The following is a 25,341-nucleotide window of genomic DNA, read 5'->3' as shown; positions in this document are numbered from 1 at the left end:
CGAAGATATTTAAATTAGCAGAGGAATATGGAGCAGTCTCAGGGTATAGCATCAATAAGAACAAAACAGACATAATGAATTGGAATAATCCTGTCCCCATACTAGGTGTAAAAACAAAGATCAGGTACCTAGGTATCTATATTACTCAAAAACTGCTAGACATACCCAAAATAAGTTGGCAAATAGTGGTTAAAGAGATAACTAAACTTCTTCAAAGATGGACTTGTCTACCTCTTAGTATATATGGCAGAGTCAATTTAATTAAAATGGTAGTATTGCCCAAAGTGACCTTCCTATTTAATAGTATTCCACTGACATTTCAAAATAAAGTCATTTCCAGCCTTCAGGGAAAGATTGGCTCATTCATTTGGGCCACCAAATCACCAAGAATTGCATGGAGAAAGCTGAGGAGGGGGTTAAAAATAGGTGGCCTGGCCCTCCCAGATCTGCTTTTCTATTGTTACGCATTTCAGTTAAAAAACTTTAGACTCCTGGCTAACAAGTTAGATTCATCGTCACATGGCCGTTTGTTTCAAGCATTGCTATCCGACCTTCCTAAGGGTCTTGAATTTTTTTTGTTTAAATTTGGCGCCCAAAAATTTTACAAAAAAGTCCACCTAAAAATCCTACTTACAGCCCTTAAACTGTGGCAAGCAGTTTGTAAAATCTGGAAAATTCCTTACTATAACTCCTTGGCAACAATCTGGGACTCCCCCGGAGCACCGGAATGTTTATTAGATCATCTTTCCTTCCCCTTGAGAGAGGCAGGTTTTGTACGATGGGGAGATTTACAGGTCAATCTAGATCTCCTAGACTGGGCATCCATATCTAACACGACAGGAAGATCCCTCACAAGGTTTAAATATTATCAATTATCATCTTGGTGGGGAAGTCAAAATTGGGCGTCAGAAGTAGAGGGATGCGAATTCCTAGAATTAGCCAATAGACAACAAGGATGGAAGGGTGAGGTTTCTGCATGGTATAATTTGTTAACAGGGGCAAAGGACAGACAGGAGGAAGAAATCTCGAAACTTTGGGGGGTATATTGGGAGAGGGCACGGAAAAACAATTGGAGGTTTGGATAGACTCATTCATAATATCTCAAAAAACAATAAAACCTGCCAATCTTAGAAGAAATCATCTTTACACGGCATACAGGGTCTATTGGACTCCCTCAAAACTGACAAAAATATCGGGAGAACTACACTTTTGCCTTAGATGTAAACGTCCAACGGCAGATGACCTACACATTTTCGCAGATTGTCCAGAAATTAAAAACTACAGGTTATTGGTCTGCACTTTTCTAGAGGAGGTACTGTCTAGACCAGTCACTTGTAATCCTAGACTGATTCTTATGGGTTTACTAGAGGAATACAACATCAGAGACAGTATCACTCAGTTTATATTCTATGTGATTTTCATAGCCAGGAGGGAGATCTGCAGAGAATGGAAATCTCCAACTCCCCCAAGGTTTGCAGACTGCCTACAAAATATCATGGCTATAAGTAAAATAGATCTGCTGTGTGGCGGAGAGGGTGCGGCAAAGATCTGGGCTCCGTTGATAAAATGGTCGGACAGTTAGACAACAAAAGTCCAATGATTATGCCAGGGGTTTGTGGTCTGGTCCTCCCCGGGATAAGGTACACTGGCATCGAATAGGGGAGTTGGACTAGTAGAAAGCCTACCTCTGGGAGACCTCTCAACTGCTAAGCATAAAAAAACTCCAGGGCGCACAGTTAGGTTTTGTGTCGGCAGATTTGAGAGTTTCCATCTAGAGTCATTCCATCTGGTGGAATATATGAGGACAAAAAAAAAATTAGAAAAAAAAACAATCCGGACAGGTCTAGGAGACAGCGGGAGGGTCTAGATGGCGGCTAAATATAAAAGGAAATAACCAAAGAGGTAAAAAGATTTTTTTGAGTTTTGATGGGAAAGTTTTAAGCCAAGACACTGATGTAGAGACAGGGGGAAGAAATAGGATATTTCATACCTTCAATTGTGGGGGGTAGAGCCTACGAGCGCAGGTGTTCCGTGAATGATTTATTTCCTCTCTCAGATCTTGGGTCAAGATACGGGCAGTCCGGGACCAGGCTCCCTTCTAATTGGTTTCTTATGCTTTAACCGATAGACTCTCCTGGGTAAAAGGGGGAAGAAAGAAAGACAGGGCTGAGGCACAGGGTCAGGAATCCCTTGAGCTACATATCGTCAGAAGTATAAGAAAGGGCACCTTTTGAAATGGCCCCAGCATGATCGATAAACTAGAACCCACATACTAAATCCGGCCACGGAACAACATCAATGGTAAATGGGGGTAGGTGATCTATGTTGGCCCCTAGTAGGAAGAAGTGCGCATATAAAACAAGCCGCAGCATGGTTGAGGCGCTGGAGCCCGGGAGCTAAATTCGGCCACGGAACAGCGCCTTGATTACATGTGGGATGCGCATTATGTAATAACCGCAGCGTGATAGAAATGCTGGATCCCAGAGCATGGCTGGCAGGTCGACAAATGGGTTGATAGTTAATTAAACATATACACGTGGGAATAAAGTTTCCAGATTTACTCTTCCCTCGCTAACAACTAAGGACTAATTAAATACGACGTCACCAGCGATGGAAAGACAGGCGGCTGAATCAGAAACATAGGGCGGCATGCTAACACCAAAGCCTGGTCACTCCCTTGCTGCTTTCAAACATGAAAATGCCAACAGGGCGGGAAAGTCGCGGGGGACATAGATTGGCTATCTCCTTACCTATACGAATGAAAGGCAGATCCTGTCCATAGTAACGGCTGGATATGCCGGGAGCTGAGCGGCGATTTCTTCGGCAGCTGCCGGAGATGACGGGATCTGATTGGAGCAGCCCGGGCATTTAAAGGGAATATACGGGTCGTGGTGGGGGCGGGAGGCGGGGACAAGGAAGAGATACCCCTGCTACAGCGATCAAGATAAAAACGGACCAGCTTTCTCCGCGGGACCAGGGCGACGACATGGCCTGATACACAGGTCAAGATAGACAAAGAACTAATTCCCACAGTAGATAAAGGAACCATTCTGAGTCGAATAATCAAAAAAAGAAAAATTACTGACAGCAGAAAGTGGAAAACAGATTTCATAAGAAAAACAATGACGAGATGGGAGACAACAATCCTGTCTCACTAAGAAATAATATTTATTTGGTTTGGTATGAAAATATAAATGGAGTAGAAAAGAAAGACCAAATCCAGCCGGATCTGGGGGGAATGGCATGCAGATACGAGGAGAGGACAGAGCCTGTCAGTCCCACAGGGATGGAAAACCGGGGCGGGGGGGCTGCGGGGCCGGGGCGGGCGCCACCGGAGACCCACACACAGTGATTTTATATCAGGGCATTCGCCCAAGGACAGTCCTCATTCAGGCCCCCTTCCACACTGTTGAGATAGTAGATCCAGAATACTTTTTTTTTTCGGATGGCTGTGGGATCAGATCCCGGGCATACTAGGATCTTTTCTAGAACTGACCATTTAAGATCTGTATCTAGATGGTTCTTGGATTTCCAGTGGCCCACAATCGGTGAGTTCAATTTGCCTGTCCTGATGTTGGATTTCTGTTCACCAATCCTGGTACGTATCTCACGACCCGTCTCTCCCACATAGGGGAGATTGCAGGGGCATATGATAATGTAAATCAGGTTGGAAGAACGACAGTTGGTCATCGTGGCCAGGGGAACAGTGCGGGCTGGGGTGGTGATGGAGATGCCCGTAATAGCATTAGGGCAGTCATGGCAGTTGCCCCACCGGTGGTTTCCAGTAACAGGGTTGGCGCCTGTGATGGATCTTTGCGACTTGGGCATATTTTCAGATAACCTGCCTCTGACCAGGTGGTTTTTAAGATTTTTATTCCTTCGGAAGGCGAATATGGGTTTGGGCAGGGGCCCCTGATCTTGGTCAATGTTGAGCAGATGCCAGCTGGAGTTGACAACCTGGCGAAACTTATTATTGAGATTGGAGTCTTTGGTTATACATACAATTTTCTCCAATGATTCTTTATTGGTCTGCTCAAACATAGCTTCATGGTTATAATACCTGGCCCGTTTGAAGGAATCCTTGACAAGCCTGTAAGGGTAGCCTCTTTGTATTAACTTCTCCTTCAGGATGTCGCTTTGAGTGAGGAAGTCACTCATAACAGTACAATTTCTCCAAATGCAGAGAAATATGCTGAAGGGGATGCTAGGTGAAAGCTGCTGTATTGAAGGAGGGTGTTGCGAGCGGTAGGTTTCATGTACAAGGAAACATAGATCAGGTTGTTCTGGTGTTCCACCCATAGGTCAAGGAATTCTATCCTGTCACAGTTGGAGTGAGAGGTGAACTTAAGGTGGGGGTCTGCAGCACTGAGCCACATGATATACTCCGTCAGAGATTCCTGGTCCCCCTTCCATATAAAGAAGATGGCGTCAATGAACCGGGACCAGGCCCGGACATTTTCATGGAAGGGGGCCATCTTGTTGTATATGTGAGCTTGCTCGAATGATCCCATGTACAGGCATGCTATACTCGGGGCGCAGGCAGCGCCCATACTCACCCCCCGGATCTGATGGTAAAAATCATTGTTGAACTCAAAGTAGTTTTCAAAAGGACAATTCTCAAACATTCAATAATGAATGCAGCATTAGTGATCTCTGGTCTGGATTCAAAAATATCCTTTACTACTTGAATGGCCCCTTCCTGAGGAATATTGGAGTATAGGGACTCCAGGTCAAGGGTAACAAGGAGTTCCCTGTCTTGATGGCAAGGGGTTCCTTCCACTTGAGAGATAAAATGGCCCGTGTCCTTCACAAAGGAGTCCAGCATAGGGACCAAAGGTTTTAAAAATTGGTCTATGTATTTGGACAAAGGCTCAGTGGCTGATCCAATGGTGGACACGATCGGCCTAAGGGGAGGGTCACTGATGTTTCTGTGAGTCTTGGGGACAGCGTATATAATCGGCATTCTGGTATATGTGGGGGTTAAAAATTCAGCCTCTTTTTCGCAGATCTGGCCGTTTTCAACTGCTCTGGTTACCATGCACAAAATACGGCGCTTCAAAGATGGTTCAGGGTTCCTTGTGATTTTGTTGTAGTGTTCAGTAGAGGATAGTAACAAGTTAATTTTGTTGATGTATGTAGGGGTGTCAAAAATAACAAAACCCTCACCCTTGTCACAAGGTTTGACGGTGAGGGATTTGTTATTTTTCAGAGATTCGAGGGTCTTCTCCTCATCCCTAGATAGATTGGCTGGGGCCATGGGGACGTATTTGAGAATTGTCATAAGTTTGGATATAACCACCTTTTCAAAGATGCCGACTTCACTGCCCACTTCTTCAAGGGTTGGAGTGAAGTTGGATGGGGGCTTTAGACCAGATTTGTTTTCAACCAATTCAATAGATGGTCGAGTTAGAAAGAATTTTTTTAATCTGATCTTGCGGAAGAAAAGGTGAAGACCCTTCAACAACTCAAATTTGCTAAAATTAGCAGTGGGGACAAAAGATAGGCCCCTGGATAACAATTCAAAGGCCCTTGGCTCTACCTCCACACTCGATAAATTAAAGACCGGTATATTGTTCACCTTCTCCAGTACTGGTGTTGTCGCGTTTGAATGTACATCTGAGGTTGTCCTTGACCCTGATGGTAATTCGCTTGTTGTCGGTTTTGGGCTCTCGGTCTGAAGTTCCCTCTGCGATTCCCTAAAAAATGGTTTGGTCTAGATGCTCTATCAAAGGTCTCCTGTCTATCCTGATAGTTATAAATCAGGTCATAATTGGGGTCATAGCTGCCAGGGCCCTCACCATCGGAATCGGTGGTATCCGAGAAGGTGGTTACTCTTCGGTTACCCCATCTCGGTGTAGCACCAGATTGATTCGGACCTTCTGATGAGTTGTAGAAATTGCTGGCTAGATAGGGGTATGTCTGTTCTTGGTAGAAAGGGCGGACATCCTTCCTGGATTTTTCAGTTTTTCTTTTCAGTAAGTACTCAGCAAATGAATCAAGCTCCATCTCAATTTCTTCTAATTTTTTCTTTCCCAAATCAACAGCATTTTCTTGTTTGAGTTTTTCTTCCAATTCCTCTATTTCCTTATTGAGGATGTCTATGACCTCCCGGGCAGTCTCGATGATGAGCATCATCCAGTCCCTGGAGCAACAGTTGGAAATGAGCACCCATTTCTCCAGGAACTGTCGGATCTCAACAAAGAGACCAGGGATATTGCGAACCCTAAGTCCAATCGGTATAGTTCCCGCCTTGAGATAATCCAACATAAACTTGGCGTGGAAGGCAGTTTGTTTGGACTTTTTCCTTTAGGTTTAATAATTTAGTCCATTCTCCTTAAAGGCCTTTGGATAGGGTGAACCCTTTATCACTGCCCACTGAGGCGCCGATCATTTTGGCAAAATCCTCGTCAGTAAACCCAAATGTTTTAATGCTCTCCATTCCGGATGGAGGGGGCGATGGATGCTATGGAAAGAGAGGAACAGATAGAGAATAAAGAGAAAAAGATAAAGATAAAGATCACCAATCATATGTCACAATGTGGCAACACACTCAACAACCTCTCACCTGGTCACAGTGAAACATCAACGGGTGTCTCTAAACAAAATTACAACGCACCACCCCCACAGCACCAGGCTGTGAAGTAATACCACAAAGAAGGGGGACCCCACATCAAATAAGGGCAGGTAGACGAGGAAAGAACAATGCAAAAAAAGGGAAAAATGACCTGCCCCCTATATTTAGGAGCGGCCTCTAAAGGTCCAACTGTATTCACAAAAGCCTCATACCACACAGAGAGTCCTTGAACACAAGATTAGCAAAATATTATTTTATTAATTGCTGTTATTTCATAAGACAAGCATCGTTGTAAAGTTTAAAATCATCGAGAATAATGTTTTTCTTGATATGTGTTTTACAAATATTGAATGAAATAGGTACCATTGGTATCTATATTTTGTAAAATGCCTATCTTGAGACTTCTTTACCACCATCAAAGACACTCAATAAGGCTGCCTACTTTCATCCCTCTTCTTCTTGCTAACATTGATCTTTTGACAGCAGGAATCAGACAATGGGTGGAAGGGAGAGGCATCTTCCCCCCAACAGGTGGATCTACACTACTTCTTTATGCAGATAGTGTTTTGCTGATGTTGGTAGAACCCAAGACTTTACACCTCCACTACTTCACCTTGTCTTGGTATTTACCAGATTCTAAGGGTACAAAATAAACTGGTCTAAAGGTAAGGTCATGCCTCTGATGACTGATACCACAGGACTCTCACTTGGTGGTCATCCATTATGATGTCTCCTCAAAAAAGATGAGCTATTTAGGAACCTTTTTAAGTCTGAACTTCACTGATCTCGGTCCCAGGATGTTTTTTTCCGGTCCAGGAAGGACATGAATTGGCAGTTTGGTCTGGACTGTTAACATGAGGCACAGGGTCAAGACTGATTTGCATATGGCTGGGTCTAAACTGGGGTGGCATGGTGAGCCAAAGAACGATGGATTTAACCCAGATCTCTTGACTGGGGGTGCATGTATGATTTATTCAGCATTCAGTCCATCATTTGTTTGCGTAGCACTTTTCACCCCAAGTGGGATGGGTATGCCCAGTAGTGGGTCCTTTGCTCACTGTGCCACTGGATTCAAGCTAGACTGGCTGATGAAGGATAATACCCAGAAACCACTGCTGCCAAGCTGACCTATAAATCGGTGGTGAAGGCGTATCATCGAGACATTCGCCTGGAAAAAAAGGCCTATCTTGCTGGAAGAATTGAGGCCGCTGCCAATTCTTGTAAGGAGATCTTCTCCATTGTGAGAGAATTTATCTCCCCCCGATCTAACACCTCGGGTGAAAAGCCTTCTGACTCCTGGGCTGTGGATCTTGCTGATTTTTTTACGAGCAAGATCCAACTTATTCAAGACTCTTTTCCTCCGGCAGTGACTATGGGCCCGACCTATTCTGAGGCCATTTTGTCTCCGCTAGCCTCACCAGGTCCGACGCTGGACGTGTTTCCTCCGATCTCTGCCCCTGCCTCTTTAGCCCTCATGGGTAATCTTAAATCCGGTTCGCCGCTGGACCCATGCCCGGCTAAAATCTTGGCGAAATTGGCAGAGGTGATCAATCCGCTGGCGAATCCGCTATTTAATCTTTCATTGAGCCAGGGCGTGGTCCCGTCAGCCTGGAAGCAGGCTATGGTGATTCCGCTACTAAAGAAACCAGGACTGGACCCGAAGGCCCCTGTCAGCTATAGGCCTATTTCTTTGCTGCCGGCTCTCACGAAGATCTTGGAAAAGCACGTGCAGGTGGTGCTTTCCAATTTTCTTGAGACCAACGAGATCCTGCATGCTACCCAGTCGGGTTTTCGTCCCCATCTCAGCACAGAGACTGCGCTCCTTGAGGTTTCAGAGACTGTTAAAGGTGTTCTGGACTCGGGGGGCAAAGCCATGCTGGTGATGTTGGACTTGTCGGCGGCTTTCGACACCGTCCCTCATGACGGCCTTCTCGTGAGACTTTATGAGATAGGTTTACGAGGGACGGTGTTCAGCTGGTTTTCCTCCTTTCTAGCTGGCCGCCGGCAAACGATCTGGGCCTCGCCAGATTCCGCCGCGATGCCGCCTCTGGGAGTCGGGGTCCCTCAGGGCTCGATTCTGAGCCCGACCCTATTTAATATCTTTATGACCCCTCTGGCGGCGTTGGCGGAGTCGTTTGGGGCCCGGATCGTATCCTATGCTGACGATACCCAGCTCCTCTTCTCATGTAAGAGAGGAGGAGACTTTGACGGGGAGAGTATCCGGGATTGCCTTGGGGCTGTTTTTCATTGGTTCCAACTGAACAGCCTCAAGTGCAATTCCGAGAAATCTGAGGTACTCTTTTTTGGGTGTGACACCGAGCCCAATTGGCAGGTCTGGTGGCCCATCGACATGTTTCCTCCGACTTGCTCCTCCAAAATGGCCAAGAACTTGGGGGTCAAGATGGACAATGGGCTTTCTTTAAAATCTCAGATTTTGGGGGTCTCGGGCACCTGTTTTGGCGTCCTCAGGATGCTGCGGAGGTTTCTGCCCCTGTTGTCTGAGGAGCACAGGAGGCTGACAGTACAGGCTCTGATTGGGTCCAGGTTGGATTATTCCAACATTCTCTACCTGGGCCTACCAGAATACTTGCTGCAGCGGCTCCAAGTGGTGCAGAACGCGGCCGCAAGAGCCATTTTTGGCTTAAATAGGCGGGCTAGTGCAACAGGGCTGTTGAAGACCTTGCACTGGCTTCCAGTTCGGAAACGGATTGCCTTTAAGGCTCTGACCTTGGCTTATAAAGCCCTCCATGCGGTGGGAGCAAAATATCTTCAAAAGAGAATGTCTTTTTATTATCCAACTCGCTCCCTGAGGTCTGAGTCTCTGCTTCTGGCGGTTGTCCCGCGAGTGAAGAAGGCCCGCGTGGGTGGCCGCTCTTTCGGCTTACTTGCACCACAGCTGTGGAACTCCCTGCCGCTTTCTCTGCGGGGAGCAACCAGTTTACTGGCTTTTAGAAAGGATCTTAAGACTTGGCTGTTTACTCAGTAGATCTTATTTTGTCTGTTTCCAGGTCCTCCTTGTTTTATTTCCCTCTTTTAAACGTGTTATGTTATTATGATGCAGCATTCCTTTACCAAAAAGCGCCGGGATACTCTTTTTGAGTCGCCGTGCGCTATATAAAAAATTAAATAACATAACATAACATAACATAACATTCCCAGGATGCTTTTCTCTGGTCCAGGGAGGACCCTGCTTGGCAGTTCGGTCTGGACTGTTCCCATGAGGCATTAGGTCTAGACTGATTTGCATATATCTGGGTCAAAACTGGGGCAGCATAGTGAGCCAAAGAACGATGGATCTAACCCAGATCTCTTGACTGGGGGTGAATGTATGATTTATTCAGCATTCCGTCCATCATTTGTTTGAGTACCACTCATCCATGACAATGTTACAATGCTACTGGACAAGACATTATATGCCTCTGCTAAATGGAAGAAGTTACAACAAGTTCTCTACGGAAATGTGGCCTCCAGTTTTAACCAGCTATCTGCTATCCTCAAAAACATTTGGTAAAAACTGACAAAGAACTGAAGATGTATGTCTGGGATAGCAAATCTCTGAGGATGAAAATGATATACTACAACAGGCTCTAGAGCATCGTGCCTCCCACATACAATATACTGTTATAAAGCACAACAGATGTTGCTCCTGGCCTATCACTTGTCAAAGAATCTTGAAACCCTAGACTGGGTTTTTTTTAACGCTAGTTGATGAATGGCCTAACACATTCAGTAATTTTTTGGGGGACGAAAAACATTATCTAACCAATTCTGAAGGAAATAGTTAGAGTATGGGTCTTGGCTCATAAATAAATGAAGACAAATAAGTTCCTGCACCATGAAGCACTGATTTGGAAAAATGTATGGTTCTTAATGCAGGCTGTTCCATTCACTGGACAAAGTGGTTGTGTAGGGATATTATGGTCATAGGACATCAAGTGGAAGGCAAGGCCTTCAAATCTTCCAATAAGTTAAGAGAGGAGTTTGGCATTCCCTGTAGCCAACAATGAAAATACATCCAACTGAGACATTGCATCTTGGGCAAACAAAGTATAGAACTGCTAACTTCTTAAGCACCATATAATCTATGTCTATTTGAAATGATGGAATGACTTTAAAGAAAGCATCTCTTGAATTGATTGTGTCCTGATCAAGACACTGTGTTCCATGCCCTTCAGGTGCACTCTCTTGGACAAATAGCAAGTCTGACAAGCAAAAAAACAAAAAGAAGTTGAATGGTCAGATTCGAAGAATCACATGGCAAATGCGCTGGGAAAGCACTTCTAAAGTTTAGACTTTTCAAAATGCCTACATGGCTGGGCTAAGTATAAGTGGCATAAAGCTAACCTATGTCTGAATTATTGCTCCTTAACATCTAAGGATCCTGATATAAATATTGTATATCTTTTGTGGTCATGCAAGTTGTTGGACATAATCTGGAGAGAACAGGTGTTTGTCTCATCACATTCACATTCGGTCGGATTGCCACTGTTCTCTATGGGAGGTAGTGTAACAGCCGTAATACAGGCTCCTATGGAGAAAGGGGTGTGTGTGTAAAACCTTGCACCCTGTGCAGGCATCCCATAGTGCCTTCCACACCGTTTAGGGTTTTACAGGAGGGTTTGCTAGGTACCCCCTCGACCACCGACCGTAGACTGCAGAGACAAGGACCTGCTAGGGGACCCTTTCTGACAGCCTTTCCGTGTAGAAAGGCTGGCACAGAAAGGCTGTGGAAAACCGACATCCTAATCCCGGTGGCAGAAACTGCGTCCATAGGGGATTACGGCGTGGTTCCGATCAGCTGGAAGACCCAAGATCCGGTCAGAACCGAGTCGGAATAACCAGCCGGTTTACGTTCTGACCGCCAAAATCATAATCGGTCAGTCAGACCGCAAATTGACCGAGTCGGTCAGAAAGCCTCCGACTAGCAGTCGGGGCTTTCCAATATACATCGTAATCGGCCCCTTAATATTTAAAAAGTACAGAATTCAATGTCATTTAGTTTATTTTGAGTGCAACTTCCCTGGTATAATTCATTTGAATCATTACCAAGGGAAGCATGGTTTGCTATATAACCAGGATATTTTCTTGCATTTTGGCCCAGAGCACCCTCCCTACGCTGCTGGGCCTCTTGGCAGCGATGTAGGCTACAAATAGGTTTGCCATTCGGCTGCGTTTTAATCAGCCTGCTTGAATTTTTAACTACAGACCAATAAAAACCTTGTGAAAATTCGGTGTTTTTACCACTCTGAAACATCAACCTAAATACAGCAAACAGATAAAGAAATCAATTCAAACGTATTTGAGAGCTGTGTAAATCGTTGCAGAATAATTATTAGAGCAAATAAAGGGATAATTGGCATGTTACAAAAGAATCTTGACAATTTTACACGAGTTGTCTTTCGCCTAAGAGCTCATAGCTGTTTCAGACTAGCAAACGGTTGGGATTTATTTCTAAGAAGGGTGGCAAGCCGACAAACAGCGCGGATGAGTATGCAGGGAGGGGAGCTTGAGAAAAGTGAGAATATAAACACAAGAACGTTTACTTCATTAAAATAATCATATGACTGAATAAAGATTAATGGGCTACACAAAACACTGAGGAAATGCGAGTATTAACTCTATCTAGCCAAAGGGTAGAACAATTTACTGCTGTAATAAGTGACATATGAACACCTGAACTAAGAATGCCCTAAAAGCTAATGGCAAATTGAATCAAAATGTTTTAGAGTTTTCAAACCCTTCAATTAAAAAAAAGAAAAATGGCAGTGTGTAACAAAGCTGCTGCAGAGTAGGACGTTTATGTGGCTAAAGCGCCCCTCCGCTTAAAAAAATAGCTGGAAAGAAAAAAACAGAAAAACATGTGCTAGCCTCCATTTCACCCATCTGAAAGCATTCTGGCTCCAAAAAGCAGTTAAGGTAATGCAACCCAGCTGCAGTGGTTTTCGGTCGAAATGGGCCTCGCTGCTAGAATCTCTTTTTATTCAGAGATGAATTCGAGACTACAAACTCGTCGCGATTTAAAATAGATTCACTTTGTTGCATAGTCTTGAACAGCGTCGTCTCATCACCCCACAAACCCAGTCACAATAGGAAAGGACTCTTTACAATAACTGCGACACCAACGCCCTTATCTGGGAACCACGTACCGAACGGCGCGCCGGCAGAGGCGAGCAAGGTGTGATCCGGTGTCAGCGAACCTGAGGAGCAAAGGTTGCAATTTCACTTCTGAGGCACGAAAACAACCACTACAGGTGATTACCCTCCAGCCTCTGTGCTCTTCACAAAGAACAAAATACAAGATGTGCCTTTGGGGACAAAAGGGAGAGAGAAAAACATCTTGAAATTGAAACACCTGCTTGCTGGGCAGACCGCTGTAGATTGCACGTTATTTATGACATGAAAAGCATAATTCTTGTATAGGCACACCGGTGTTTTTTTTCCATCCCACAAACCCGTAAGGCCAGGCAGTGCTGCCCTCTTGTCAACTGCACTATATCTATTGAAATAAAAAAGCCGAACCCATTGCATTGTTTACAGTCCCATTTTTATAATTTGGCAAACATTATGTTTTTCTTTCCAAAACACTTTTAAACACGCGCCCATGTTTTAGATCAGGGAAAACAATGGTAGGCACACACCTGCACTCCATTCATTATACCTCCAAACACTTGAGTGCAGTTTCTTAATTGGTTCAAATGAATGAGCGTTTCGCACAAAAGAGCTTTAAATATGATGTTGTGTTAGCCACGTGAAGAGAAGCATTGTAGTACCTACCATCTAAAAGCCTTTGTAAGGCACCCATATATTTGTCGTGAAATTTGCGTTTCAAATCCTATAAAACATTGGGCTGCCGAGTTAATAGAGGAGTCAGTAAAAATTAGCTTCTACTGCTCTTTAAGAAATGTTGGTCCTTTGCCTTTAAAATAACCCCATGTCGCGAGGGTACCATCAATCAGTTTTGGTTATTCAGTGAACAGCACTAAGCATTCTGGGATATGGAGTTTGACGTTTCCACTGATAAACATTGCCCTACAAATCCCATGATGCCCAATATTTGTGGTTAGCTGAAAAAACAGGATTGGCTGAAGGCACCTTAATCTCTTGTGAAACTGTAAAGGCACCTTAATCACACGGAGTACTGTGATACGCCAAGAAAAATCTGTATTGGTGAGTTTGACGATTTAATATTTTTTTCTCATCTGTAAATTGTTACGGACATTACGATTTAACCCTTTCGCTCCTAGGCCTCCTCCCCCCCCCTCCCCATGCTAAACCTTTTTATGGCTATTTGGGGTAGTTTGCGCTTAGGACCCTGTAACTTTTTAACCACATATGGTATCCACGCCAAATGTGCGTCATTTTCTTCCAACATCATGGGGATTTTAAAGGTACCCAGGTGGAAAGCCCAGGGAAGACTCAGAGTCAAGTGTACATTTTGTAAGATCCTTTATTTCTCTTTCTCAAGTGGAAGTTTTCGACCGGCAGAGCTAACGTCTCCGCAGCAACTGCCACAGTCCGACAGTCAAGCGTCCACCCGGTGCAGTTGCCAAAGTGGCACCTGCCACTGTATTCTAACTGAAGATCCAACCCATTTTCCCCCCACAATGTCCGCAGCACAGAACCATCATGTGGCATTAAAACAACGGACCCCAACTGAGATAAATAAAACATAAAAACAAAAAGAAAGCAAATAAAAACCTGTACATAAAGTAATAAAGGGATTACTCTAAAACATCAATTAGTGAACAATAAGAATTGCAGAAGTCATCCCCACAAATTCTTCACAAATCGTGATATAATCATTGAAACAACAGTGTCCTTTTAGCTCTCACAGGTCTCCCTGAGCTAGTACCATGGTGGGTCTGTGTGGTCCCCAATGTTCCTCTAGTCTCTCATCCAACACTCAAAGCATCCCTGGGTTCCCTACTTGGTGCTACTCCTTTAGTTGTCTGCTGAGACAATTTCTGTTTATTCCACCATTTACCATCACTAAACCTCACCACTCTTTCCTTAACTATCTCAACCGTAGGTAGTTAAGGAACGAGTGGTAAGATCCTTTAATTCTCTTTTTCAAGTTGAAGTATTCGACCGGCAGAGCTAACGTCTCCTCAGCAACTGCCACATTCCGTCAATGTCGCATCCACTCGGTGCAGTTGCCAAGGTGGCACCTGCCACTGCTTTTTAACTGAAGACCCAACACCAGGGTTTGTAGAATCCTCTAGAGGGGGCCCAGAAATTAGCCAAAATACAGCTACATTTAGGTTTTGTTTGGTGGGGGGGGAACGGGGGAAAATGCTACAAAAGAAAGTGTCTAGTTTTTAACCCTGCAAATTGCACCAACAAAGGGATTGTGATGCTGAAATCACCAGCTTTCAGGGACAGGAAGACTTTTGTCAGAAAACGTACACTTTCTACACAGTTTTGGGATTTTACTGGGACATAGCAGATTTTGGCTACTTTTTGTGCTTTCAACCTCCTTCCAGTTAGGGAAACCTAGCTCACCTATACATTTTTTTTTGAAAACTATACACCCAGTGGAAACCAGGATGGGGGGACTTGTGTGGCTCTCACCAGGTTCTGTTACCCAGAATCCCTTGCAAACCTCAAACTTTGTAAAACACAACAACACATTTTCCTCACATTTCTGTGATGGAAAGTTCTGGAATCTGCGTAAATCCACACAATTCGACCCACCTCGCATTCCCCAAAGTCTTTTGATAAAATTAGTACCTCACTTGTGAGGGTAGGCCTATTTACCGCTACAGGAAATGGGCCAAAACGCAACGTGGACACACCACATTTTTACAGTAAAAAATGACCTATTTTTTGCAAAGCTGTGGATTTTGAACCCTAGTTCTGCCGGCACCTAAGGAAATGTTGCAAACCTATACATATTTGAACACTAGACACCCAAGGGAAACCAGGATGGAGAGACTTGTGTGGATCTCACAGGTTCTGTTACCCAGAATCCCTTGCAAACCTCAAAGTTTGTAAAACAAAAACAAATTTTACTCATAATTCTGTGCCAGAGAGTTTTGGAATCTGCGTGGATCCACACAATTCCACCCACCTCGCATTCCCAAAAGTTTCTCAATAAAAATGATACCTCAGTTGTGTAGGTATGCCTAGTGCCCTTGACAAGAAACAGCCCACAACACAACGTGGACACATCACATTTTTCCAATGAAAACTGGGTTTTTTTTGCAAATGGTCTAGCTGTGGATTTGGAACCATAGTTCTGCCAGCATCTAGGGAAAACCTAGCAAACCTATAATTTTTTAAAAACTAGACACCACGAGGAATTCAAGATAGGGTGACTTGTGTAGCTCTCACCAGGTTCTGTTACCTAGAATCACTTTGAAGAACCAGTTAAACCCACTTAGTGGGTCTCGGTGGTGGGAGAACCGCCCAAGTCTTCCATACCTTCCATACTTAGTAAAAGGAGACACAGGAGCCTTCGTCTGCAGGAGGACCCCAGATGTATTCAATAGCCCGGGCTATGGAACAGAGTCCCAAGCTAGTCAGAGACAAGACAGAGGAGGCTGCTGCTTCACTCTGCAGCTTACAAGCCTTTTATACTTTTTCATCCCAGTCTTTTGGCTGTTAGTTCATTGTTTAATCAGGGCAGTGTTTGCAGTTGATAACCAGATCCAGACGATGTTTGTAGATGGTGACCTGGTCAAGGCTTGGCACTCAAATCATTGTTCACTCGGCTTTGATCAAGGCTCAGTCTTTCAGGTCATTGTTCAATTGCCCTGATCAAAGCCTGGTCTTTCAAGTCATTGTTTAATCACCCTGATCAAGGACCAGCAGTCAGACCATTGTCCAGATAACCTGATCACAGTGTCAAGGATGTTTACCAGACTGGGAGCAGGAGATGGAAAATAAATCATTTACTCAGGGTGTGAGTGTCTCATGGCTTTCAGTTGAACTGCAAAGAACAGGGGGGCTTGGGTGTGCAACGGTTCATGGGCAGAAACGCAGGCTGCAAGATGGTTTTGGTTGTGTCAGTTAGAATTTCCTCAGGCATCAGCGGAAATGACCAGGTGGGTTGTGTAGAAGTGTTTGACACGAGATGGCAATGAAAAAGCAATGGAGTCCCGGTACAAATGATGCCAATCAGAAGAACACTTTTCCTCAACTTGCCAACCTCAAACTTTGTAAAAAAAAAAAAACACATTTTTCTCACATTTCTCTGATGGAAAGTTCTGGACTCTGCATGGATCCACAAACTTCCACCTACCCCGTATTTCTCAAAGTCGCCGGATAAAAATGAGACCTCACTTGTGTGGGTGGGCCTTGTGTCTGCAACAGGAAACGGACCAAAACCCAACATACACACACCACATTATTACTGTGAAAAAGGACCCTTTTTTTGCAACGTGCCTAGATGTGGATTCTGAACCCTAGCTCTGGCGGCACCCAGGGAAACCTAGCAAACCTATACATTTTTTAAAACTAGACTCCTAGGGGAATTCAGGATGGGATTACTTGTGTGGCTCTCGTCAGGTTCTGTTACCCAGAATCCTTGCAAATCTCAAACTTTGTAAAAAAAAACATTTTCCTCACATTTCTGTGATGGAAAGTTCTCAAATCTGCATGGATCCACAAACTTCACCTACCCCGCATTCTCCAAAGTCTCCCCAATAAAAATGGTACCTATCACAAAACAACTTGGTTTTGCAAGGGGGAGCACCTGGGATTTTGGCCCCAGGCTCGGCGGCCATCTAGGGAAACCTGTCAAACCCACACATTTCTGACAACTAGTCCAGGGAGGTATGGCTTGCTTGGACCCCTCAAAGTTTTCCTACCCAGAATTCCCTGCAACCCTCAAATTTAGCTGAAAAAAATCCAAATATTCTCACATTTCTGTGTGGAAAAGTTGTGGGATCACGGGCTGACACAAATTTTATACCACCCAGCATTCCCCCATGTTTGCCGATAAAAATGGTACCTCACTCGTTTGGGTGGGCCAATAGCCTGCGACAGGCAAGGGCTCAAAACCTACTGTGGAGACATCAACATTACCCATCTCAAAACGACCTGGTTTTGCAAGGGGGGTTTCCTGGGTGTTTGGCCCTGGGCTCAGTGACCATCTAGGGAAACCTACCAAACCCATACATTTCTGAAAACTAGACACCCTGAGAAGTCCAGGGAGGTATGGTTTGCGTGGGTCCCCCAACGTTTTCTTACCCAGAATTCTCTGAAAACCTCAAATTTAGTTGACAAAAATCTAATTTCTCTCACATTTCTGTGTGGGATAGTTGTGGGATCACCGGGCTGACACAAATTTACTATAACCCAGTGTTCCCCCAGGTCTTCCGACAAAAATGGTACCTCACTTCTGTGGGTGGGCCAAGTACCCGCGACAGGCAAGGGCCCAAAACTTATCTGGGTTTTTCCTCGATGGGCTCTGAGCCCAGGACCAAAAACGCAGGTGACCCCCTTGAAAAACCAGGTCATTTTGTTATGGATAGGTGGGCACCTGTGTTTTTGGTCCCGGGTCTGCAGACATCTAGGGAAACCTAAACAAAAACAAAATTTCCAAAAACTAGACACCCATGGGAGTCCAGGGAGGTGTGGCTTGCTTTAATCCCTCAATATTTTCCTTCCAAGAATCCACTCCAAACCTCCAATTTAGCTAAAAAGTAAAATTTTCCTCTAATATCTGTTTAGGAAAGGGCACAAATCTCCTACCCCTCAGCGTTTCCCTCAGTCTCCCGATAAAAATGATACTTTATTTGTGTGGATAGGCCAAGTGCTTCTGACATGGAATGGCCAAAAACATGTAGAGATTGAGTGGGGCCCAAAGCGGGTTCAAAAGGGCAGTTTGTTTATACGTTTTTAGGCTGACGCTACCTTGGGCACCCAAACCAGTCAGGTATCATTTTTCTCAGGAGACCACGGGGAATGCTGGGTAGTAGGATATGTGTGCCTGTGTAGTGATCTTGCAACTTACCCACACAGAAATGTGAGGAAAATGTGACTTTGTAAATAAATTTGAGGTTTGTGTAGGATTCTGGATAGGAAAACGCTGGGGGATCCATGCAAGCCACAGCCACGTGTCAGTACATGCACACCACCAGCCAAGCGCCATCCACGCACAACTCCAGCCAAGCGCCATCCACACATAATGCCAGCCAAGCACCACCCACACACTCTGCCAGCCAAACACCATTCCGCGCACTGCCAGCCTAGCAGGGCAAGACTGGGAACAACAACCAGCCCTGGCAGATTGCTGCTTGACTGGTCCTGGGAGGGGGTGTACTAATAAAAAGCACCACTCCCGCTTTAATTACTGTGGCCCGATATTGCAGCACTGCTGCAAAACCAGTCCCCAATGACAAAATTGCCCCCCCATGGCCAGAAAACCTGCCCCCATAGCTCCGGCCCGCCGGGGAAAAAACGGTGACCACAACGGCCGGTCCGGCCCTCCAGCCAAGCACCATCCATGTACACAGCCAGAATGCACCAGTCCAGGTACACCGGCAGTCAAGCGCCACTCCACACACATCATCAGGCACGCGCCAATGTACACACACCGTCATCAAGCACGAGTCCACCCACACCATTAGCCAAGTGCAGGTCCACACACACCACCAGCACAATGCCGGGCAAAGGTAAGTACATGCAGACCACCAGCCAAACTCCAGTTTACACACACACACAATCTCACCCTGGTTTCTAGTGGTTTTCTGCCCACGCTTGGGTGCAGATGAGAATAAAAATATCAGTGAAACAGCCAAAATGTGTGACTTATAGAAAAGGAAGCGACCCTTGCCTATGGGACTTCTCCCTGGCGTGTCCATAAACATATCATTGATGCCGAGTAGGCTTTCTGCCCCCGCAGGAGGGGATAACAAGCTATTGCCCCAAACTGCCTTTAGGAGGACCGAAAGCCTTTTTTGGCAGTAGGGGCATTAGCATGGCCATTCTTGGCAGCTCCCACCCCTATGTATAGAAAACAGCAAAATCCCTGGTGCCTAGTGGGTTTTATGCCTCCATGGGGCAGATTAGGGACTACTGCCCTGTAGTAATCTGGTCCACGCCGGTAGGTGTGATTCAAGATGATTTATTCAAGTTGGTTACAAGATCAGTAATACAGTAGTATTCAGCCCCACCAGGAGCAGCCAGCAAGGCGCAAAGCCCTTCTCCAACTGTGTAATTCATACACCAACATTCTATGTTACATACTTACTAGAGTGTTCCACTGGTGGAGCAGTGGATGGCATGTAAAGCATAATAATCAAGATACTACATGCCCCCATCTGCCTCCGGGGAGAGGCAGAAAGGCTGTGGCAATTCGTTTTTTTTGGGTGGGGGGGGCATTTGCTTGCCCATTTTGGGCACCTCCCACCTCTCCATATAAAAAAATCCCTGGTACCTAGAGTGCTTTCTGACCCCTTAGGAGGCAGACCAGGGGCTATAACCCCCACCTGCCTCCTGGGGGGCAGAAATACTGTGGATTTTGGGGGTGGGGGTGGGGACATTAGCATGCCCACTTTGGACAGCACCCACCCCTATATACATAAAAAAAATCCCTGATGCCTAGTGTGCTTTTTGTTCCTCATGGGGGCAGATCGGGGTCTATTGCCCCCATCTGCTTCCCAGGGGGACAGAAATACTGTGGCAATTTACATGGGTGGGGGCATTGGCATGCCCCTCTTTGGCAGCCCCCACCCCTAAATACAATTTGAAAAATCCCTCACATCTAGAGGGCTTTTTGCCCCCCTAGGGAGACAGATGGGGAATTTTGCAGGGTAAGTGGGGGCATTGGCATGCCCATCTCAGGCAGCCCAACTCCTAAATAAAATAAAGAAAAATAATCCCTGGCATCTAGTGGGCTTTCATCCCCCCAAAGGGGGCAGATCGGGGGCTATTGCTCCCATATGCCTCCCAGGGGGACAGAAGGACTATTTAATATTGCTAGGGGTAGGGGGATTGGCATGCCCATCTCAGGCAGCCAGACCCCTAAATTCAATATAAAAAAGAATCCCTGGCATCTAGTGGGCTTTCATTCCCCAGGGGGGCAGATCGGGGGCTATTGACCCCATCTGCCTCCTGGGGGGGCAGAAAGACTGTGTAATATTGTGGGGATGGGGGCATTGGCATGCCCATCTTGCACAGGCAATTACCTACTACACCCCTGCTAGAGCACTACGTTCGACGGGTCAATTCCTGGCCTGTGTTCCTCGCTTCAGGAAGGCCAGAGTGGGCGGTCGCTCCTTTGGCGTTCTGGCAGCGAGCCTCTGGAACACATTACCCGTTGACATCCGTGCCATACCGGACCTACTGTCTTTCCGAAGAGCTATCAAAACTTTCCTGTTCCCATTACTCTAATCTTTGCTCTGTCTGATTTTTTCTTCTGGTTGTGTTGTTCTATCCAAGATAGCGCCGGGACGCCACTTTGCTGTGGCAGCTGAGTGCTCTATAAATTTTATAACATAACATAACATCTTGGTCAGCCCCCACCTCTAAATTCAATATAAAAAATAATCCGTGGCATCTAGTGGGCTTTCTGCAGAAAGACTGTTGTTCCCTAAATTATTTTGGGGGGAGCAAAGGCCTTTGCCCAAGGACCTGCTCCCCCTCCCTGATGTCCAGTGGATGCATTCCTGCTTGGGGATCACCCACTTAGAAAGGGTAGATTCTCGCCTTTCCAATGATACCTCTCCTGTCTTACTACATGCTTGGGCTGCTTAGATAACCCCCTGAGCATGTAGCAAGTGAAACTGAAATGAGCCTATTGGCTTGTTTTAGTTTCGGTTTCTGTGCAATGACGTCAGCATGACGTGCGGGCTGACAGTCACTGCAGAGAAACCAAAGAGACAGCCTCGGGAGCTGGGAAAGACCTTCCACCAGCTCCTGAGACTGTTGGGGTGAAAAGCAAATCCCTCTGGTGCCTGCAACAGAGGGATGTCCAGTGCCATGTGCGCGGGCAGCCGGGAGTCGTCCGACGCACATGAGCACTGGTGCGTCGGACGGCTCCCGGTCATCCAACGCACGGAAGGGGTTAATATGCTCATATTTTATATATATTGATTTACATTGTTTCTAAGCTGCGACCATTTTGTTGAAAGCCTCACTGGCTCGTCTATCCTGCAGGTGGGAGGACATAACTCAAAGCATGAATTGTCTCTTGATAACTGTACGCAACACTGCACTGCCAAACAGTTTAGACTTGTCAGGTGGTTCAGTTAGGTGTGAGATGTTCCGGAAATCATTTAATTTTTCGGTCTGGTGTTAGACAAGACCTTCCAAATATTTTGTATTCATTTACTTATACAAAGAGCTGGTGAAAGTCCCAATAAGTAAGCCAGATCTGTGTCATCATGCAATTAAAACAGCTACACGACAAACCTTTATTAGCTGAAATGTCCACTCTATTAAGATGGGTTTGTTGATTGTCAACTCATTAATATACAAATATATCATAAAATTATCCTTTACCAATACATTTACAATTCTGACAATCTCCCTGCTTAAAAATTCCCTAAGGTCTTAAATATTACCCATAACCCCCAAAACGTTCTTCTTCCATTCAAATCCCTTCCTTTGCATTCCCTAGTCTATCTCTCTCACACTCTACCAAGCACACCCAAGTCAACAGCTTTTGTCCTGCTCCAAAAGCCCCAAACTTACTCTCAGTCCACCTGACTCTCATATCCCCCAAAAATAAACATCTGTCACCTTTGCCTCCAGCGAATCACCTACCCTTTTCTTGTGGCCCAAGGCAATTGCACAAAGCCACCTGGGGTGACTGACTCTGGCCCTGCTCTCCCGCAGGACCCGCATTCCCATTTTCTTCTGCCCACTACAACATACAATGTGAGGCAGTGAGTTTCTAACTTCCCTGTGACTGAGGGTTTTCTTCCCTCTCACAAGGAGTACGTCCACGCAAATAACTTCTCTTCAGTGCCAGCAAATACTGTGGCAATGTGTCTATTTGGAAGGTAAAAAAATATATATATTTTCACTTTTATCCTACGTTCTGTGTATTTTTTCTTATTGCACATTGATAAGGGCCTGGCAGCATCTATAACAATATTTTTTTTTTTAAACCATGACAAAGTAAAATAAGCATTGACAAAGACAAATGGCTGGCAGCTAATGCCAGACCCACTATGTTTGCGAATGCTTATTTAGGTTCCTGTGGAACACACAGATCTGTATTTACAATGCAGAACTTAGTTCATTTTAAGGAGTGTGATTTAGAAAGCAAGAGCAGATTTATATCTGGTGCAGAACATTGGACAATTTGTGATATTGGCTTCAGAGTCAACGAGCTAAAGTATTTATTTTGCCCTTCATTCCAATAAGCGCATTTTGTGCTTTAAGGGGTTATATACGACTTTGAAGAGAGGAAGCAATTTTCCCTAAATAGCTCAAACTCTAAGACTAAAGTCTGGGCCTGAAAGGAACCTCTGACTACATAGGTCATAATGTTGTCCCTGCTAAAAAAGAAAACAAGATATCACAATGGCAATGGCTGGCAGGGGCATTGAGTGATGACAACTATTTTAGGGCAAAACTTTCGAGGCGGCCTACTTAACAATGCAACCAAAATCCTCCACAGGAACTTAGGGGTCTACTAGGATGGTGGGCTGACTCCAGTCGCCCGGCACCCTAGTGGTGCTGGGACCAGCTGCCAGTGGTGCAGCGGTCCCGCACCACCAATTAGGATGTGACCGCCACCATGGCGGTCGCATCCTGTATATTTAACATTGTGGTGGGCGGTGCTGTATTCAGCACCTGACACAACGTTAAAAGGGTATGCTGTGCATTTGCATGCACAACGTGAGAGGCACCGTGTGGTGCCTGCCACCGTGTGCATGCAAATGTCAGGGGTACCATAGGTACCCCCCAAGTTCAGCCACCCCCCCCAACCCTCCGGGGGCCCGCAGACGGCCCCCAAATGCATTCTCTGCATGCCTTTCCATGGCCGAGTCTCTGCCATGGAAAGGCATGGGACTGCCATCATCGTAATATGGATGGTGGTGCCTGGAAGGCAGCCATATTGCATGTCTTTTACGCATGAGAGGCAGTCAGGTGGATTGCCTACCGGCGGAAAACTGGCGGACGGTCTTTCCGTCTGCCTGGGTCCCCACCGTTATCCTAATATGGTGGGGGGAAATGTTAGGCGGGCGGACGGAAATGGCGAGTGGATCGCCACCGCCATACGGACGGGGGCAATCCGCCCGCCATGCTAATAGACCCATTAGTGTATTGTTCAAAAAATGTTGAGGAAATCAAGAGATTGTATTCCATGGATCCAGAAATTATATGTCTACAAGAAACTTTGGTCAACTGGGCCATTTGAAGTTGATGATTATTATGTTGTTAGTAATCCAGTTACTAAGTCTAGGAGAGGTTATGCAAGTGGAGGTCTAGCTACACTATTGAGTACCAACTATTCATGGGCATATGAGGGACATTTTCATCCATCAAACTTATTGCATTGTATAGTATTTTCTAATCAGGGCAACGCCCCAGTCCGCCTCCTTATTTTGGCTTATATATATCCCCTTGCCAAGAGAATAATTTCAGACAAAATTAATTTTTCCAATACATAAAGACTATTGCCGCTCAGGAGAAAGTTGAAGATATTTTTAACATGGGAGACGTCAATGTGTCAATCTCTAATTACTCTATAGCACTTTTCTCTGATAAAGAACGGGAACAGGCTTTGAATATCCTTATCACAATTTTACCGGCTGGTACAATAATTGACGATGTGATGGGATTAGATATGGCCTTTCCATGTCTTTGTTAAATTAATGTAATAAATAACATCTTGATTGACCACAGCCTTATATCACTCACTACTTATGTCAAACCAGAGACCTTACCTTCCTGGTAGATAAATGAGATGGATGAGTTTATCTTTATTCCATTAATGGAAGAGTATCCTGGAATACTCAAAGCAAGAACATCCTTTTGGTCGAGTTAAGAAAAGTTCTACAGGATAGCATCACCAACAGATAGATATCTGTAGACACTTATGTAAAAAACATGGGGGACTTTGTAAGACAACTCCTGATTAACTCAGAAAAGGTATTTGATGTAACTATGAAAGAATCGGAAATTGTAATAATTATCAAAGCTTTTATTTTTAATAAATTGATAAATAAATTGCAAAGATGGCAATTTATATGCTACTCAAGAGAATTAAACACATTATTAAGCTGATTAAAAAGAAAGAGAGCCTTGTGGAAGTTAATAAAGTGCAGGCTGATAGAACTTGGGTTAACGTTGCAGATGCTGTGAAACAAACAAATTATTGACTCTTCTGAAAGATTATTGGGGAACTTAATAGCAGCACCACTAAACCTAAAGGCCATAATAGTCCTTTCTCTAAATGGCAGCATACATTTCCTCCATTTATGCTTCAAATAATCGTAACTTTTTTTATCCATGGTACAGCCTTTTGTAATACTGGGCACAGGGATATAGAAGCTCTTACCACTCTCTGTCCAATAAGGCCTCGGATGAAAGAACTTTTCAGCAATCCTGGATGTACCGGTGCAAGATGCCCATATCAATTGGCGATTACAATCATAAAGTTAGAACTTGATTTATGGACCAGATATTTGAAACCATTGTTTACACATTGCTTCCTAATAGGAGTGATAACTGATTCTTGGAGAGGAAGCTATATCCTGTGCGGGGTCGCGAAGACCACTTTCATTTCCACCTATCGAGGTAATCTACACTGGCTCAGGGTGGAAAACCTGGTAAAATTCAAGGCACTGAGCTATATGCACAAA

At 45.0% G+C, this 25,341-nt stretch overlaps 1 long non-coding RNA gene across 1 annotated transcript in view; it reads right to left on the bottom strand.

Moving 5' to 3' along the window:
* The window catches only part of LOC144761381 (uncharacterized), a 28,650-nt gene extending 15,752 nt beyond the window's left edge, over positions 1 to 12,898 (bottom strand). Inside the window, exons 1-2 of the long non-coding RNA XR_013595697.1 lie at positions 12,721 to 12,898; positions 1,991 to 2,134 (exon numbers count right to left, since the gene is read on the bottom strand). This is a non-coding gene — a long non-coding RNA (uncharacterized LOC144761381). The remainder of the gene's footprint in view (positions 1 to 1,990; positions 2,135 to 12,720) is intronic.
* Between the last annotated feature and the right edge of the window lie 12,443 nt (positions 12,899 to 25,341).

The sequence above is a fragment of the Lissotriton helveticus genome, chromosome 6, assembly GCF_964261635.1.
Source record: "Lissotriton helveticus chromosome 6, aLisHel1.1, whole genome shotgun sequence".
Lineage (NCBI taxonomy): Eukaryota > Metazoa > Chordata > Amphibia > Caudata > Salamandridae > Lissotriton > Lissotriton helveticus.
This window is presented reverse-complemented; position numbering and strand designations above follow the sequence as displayed.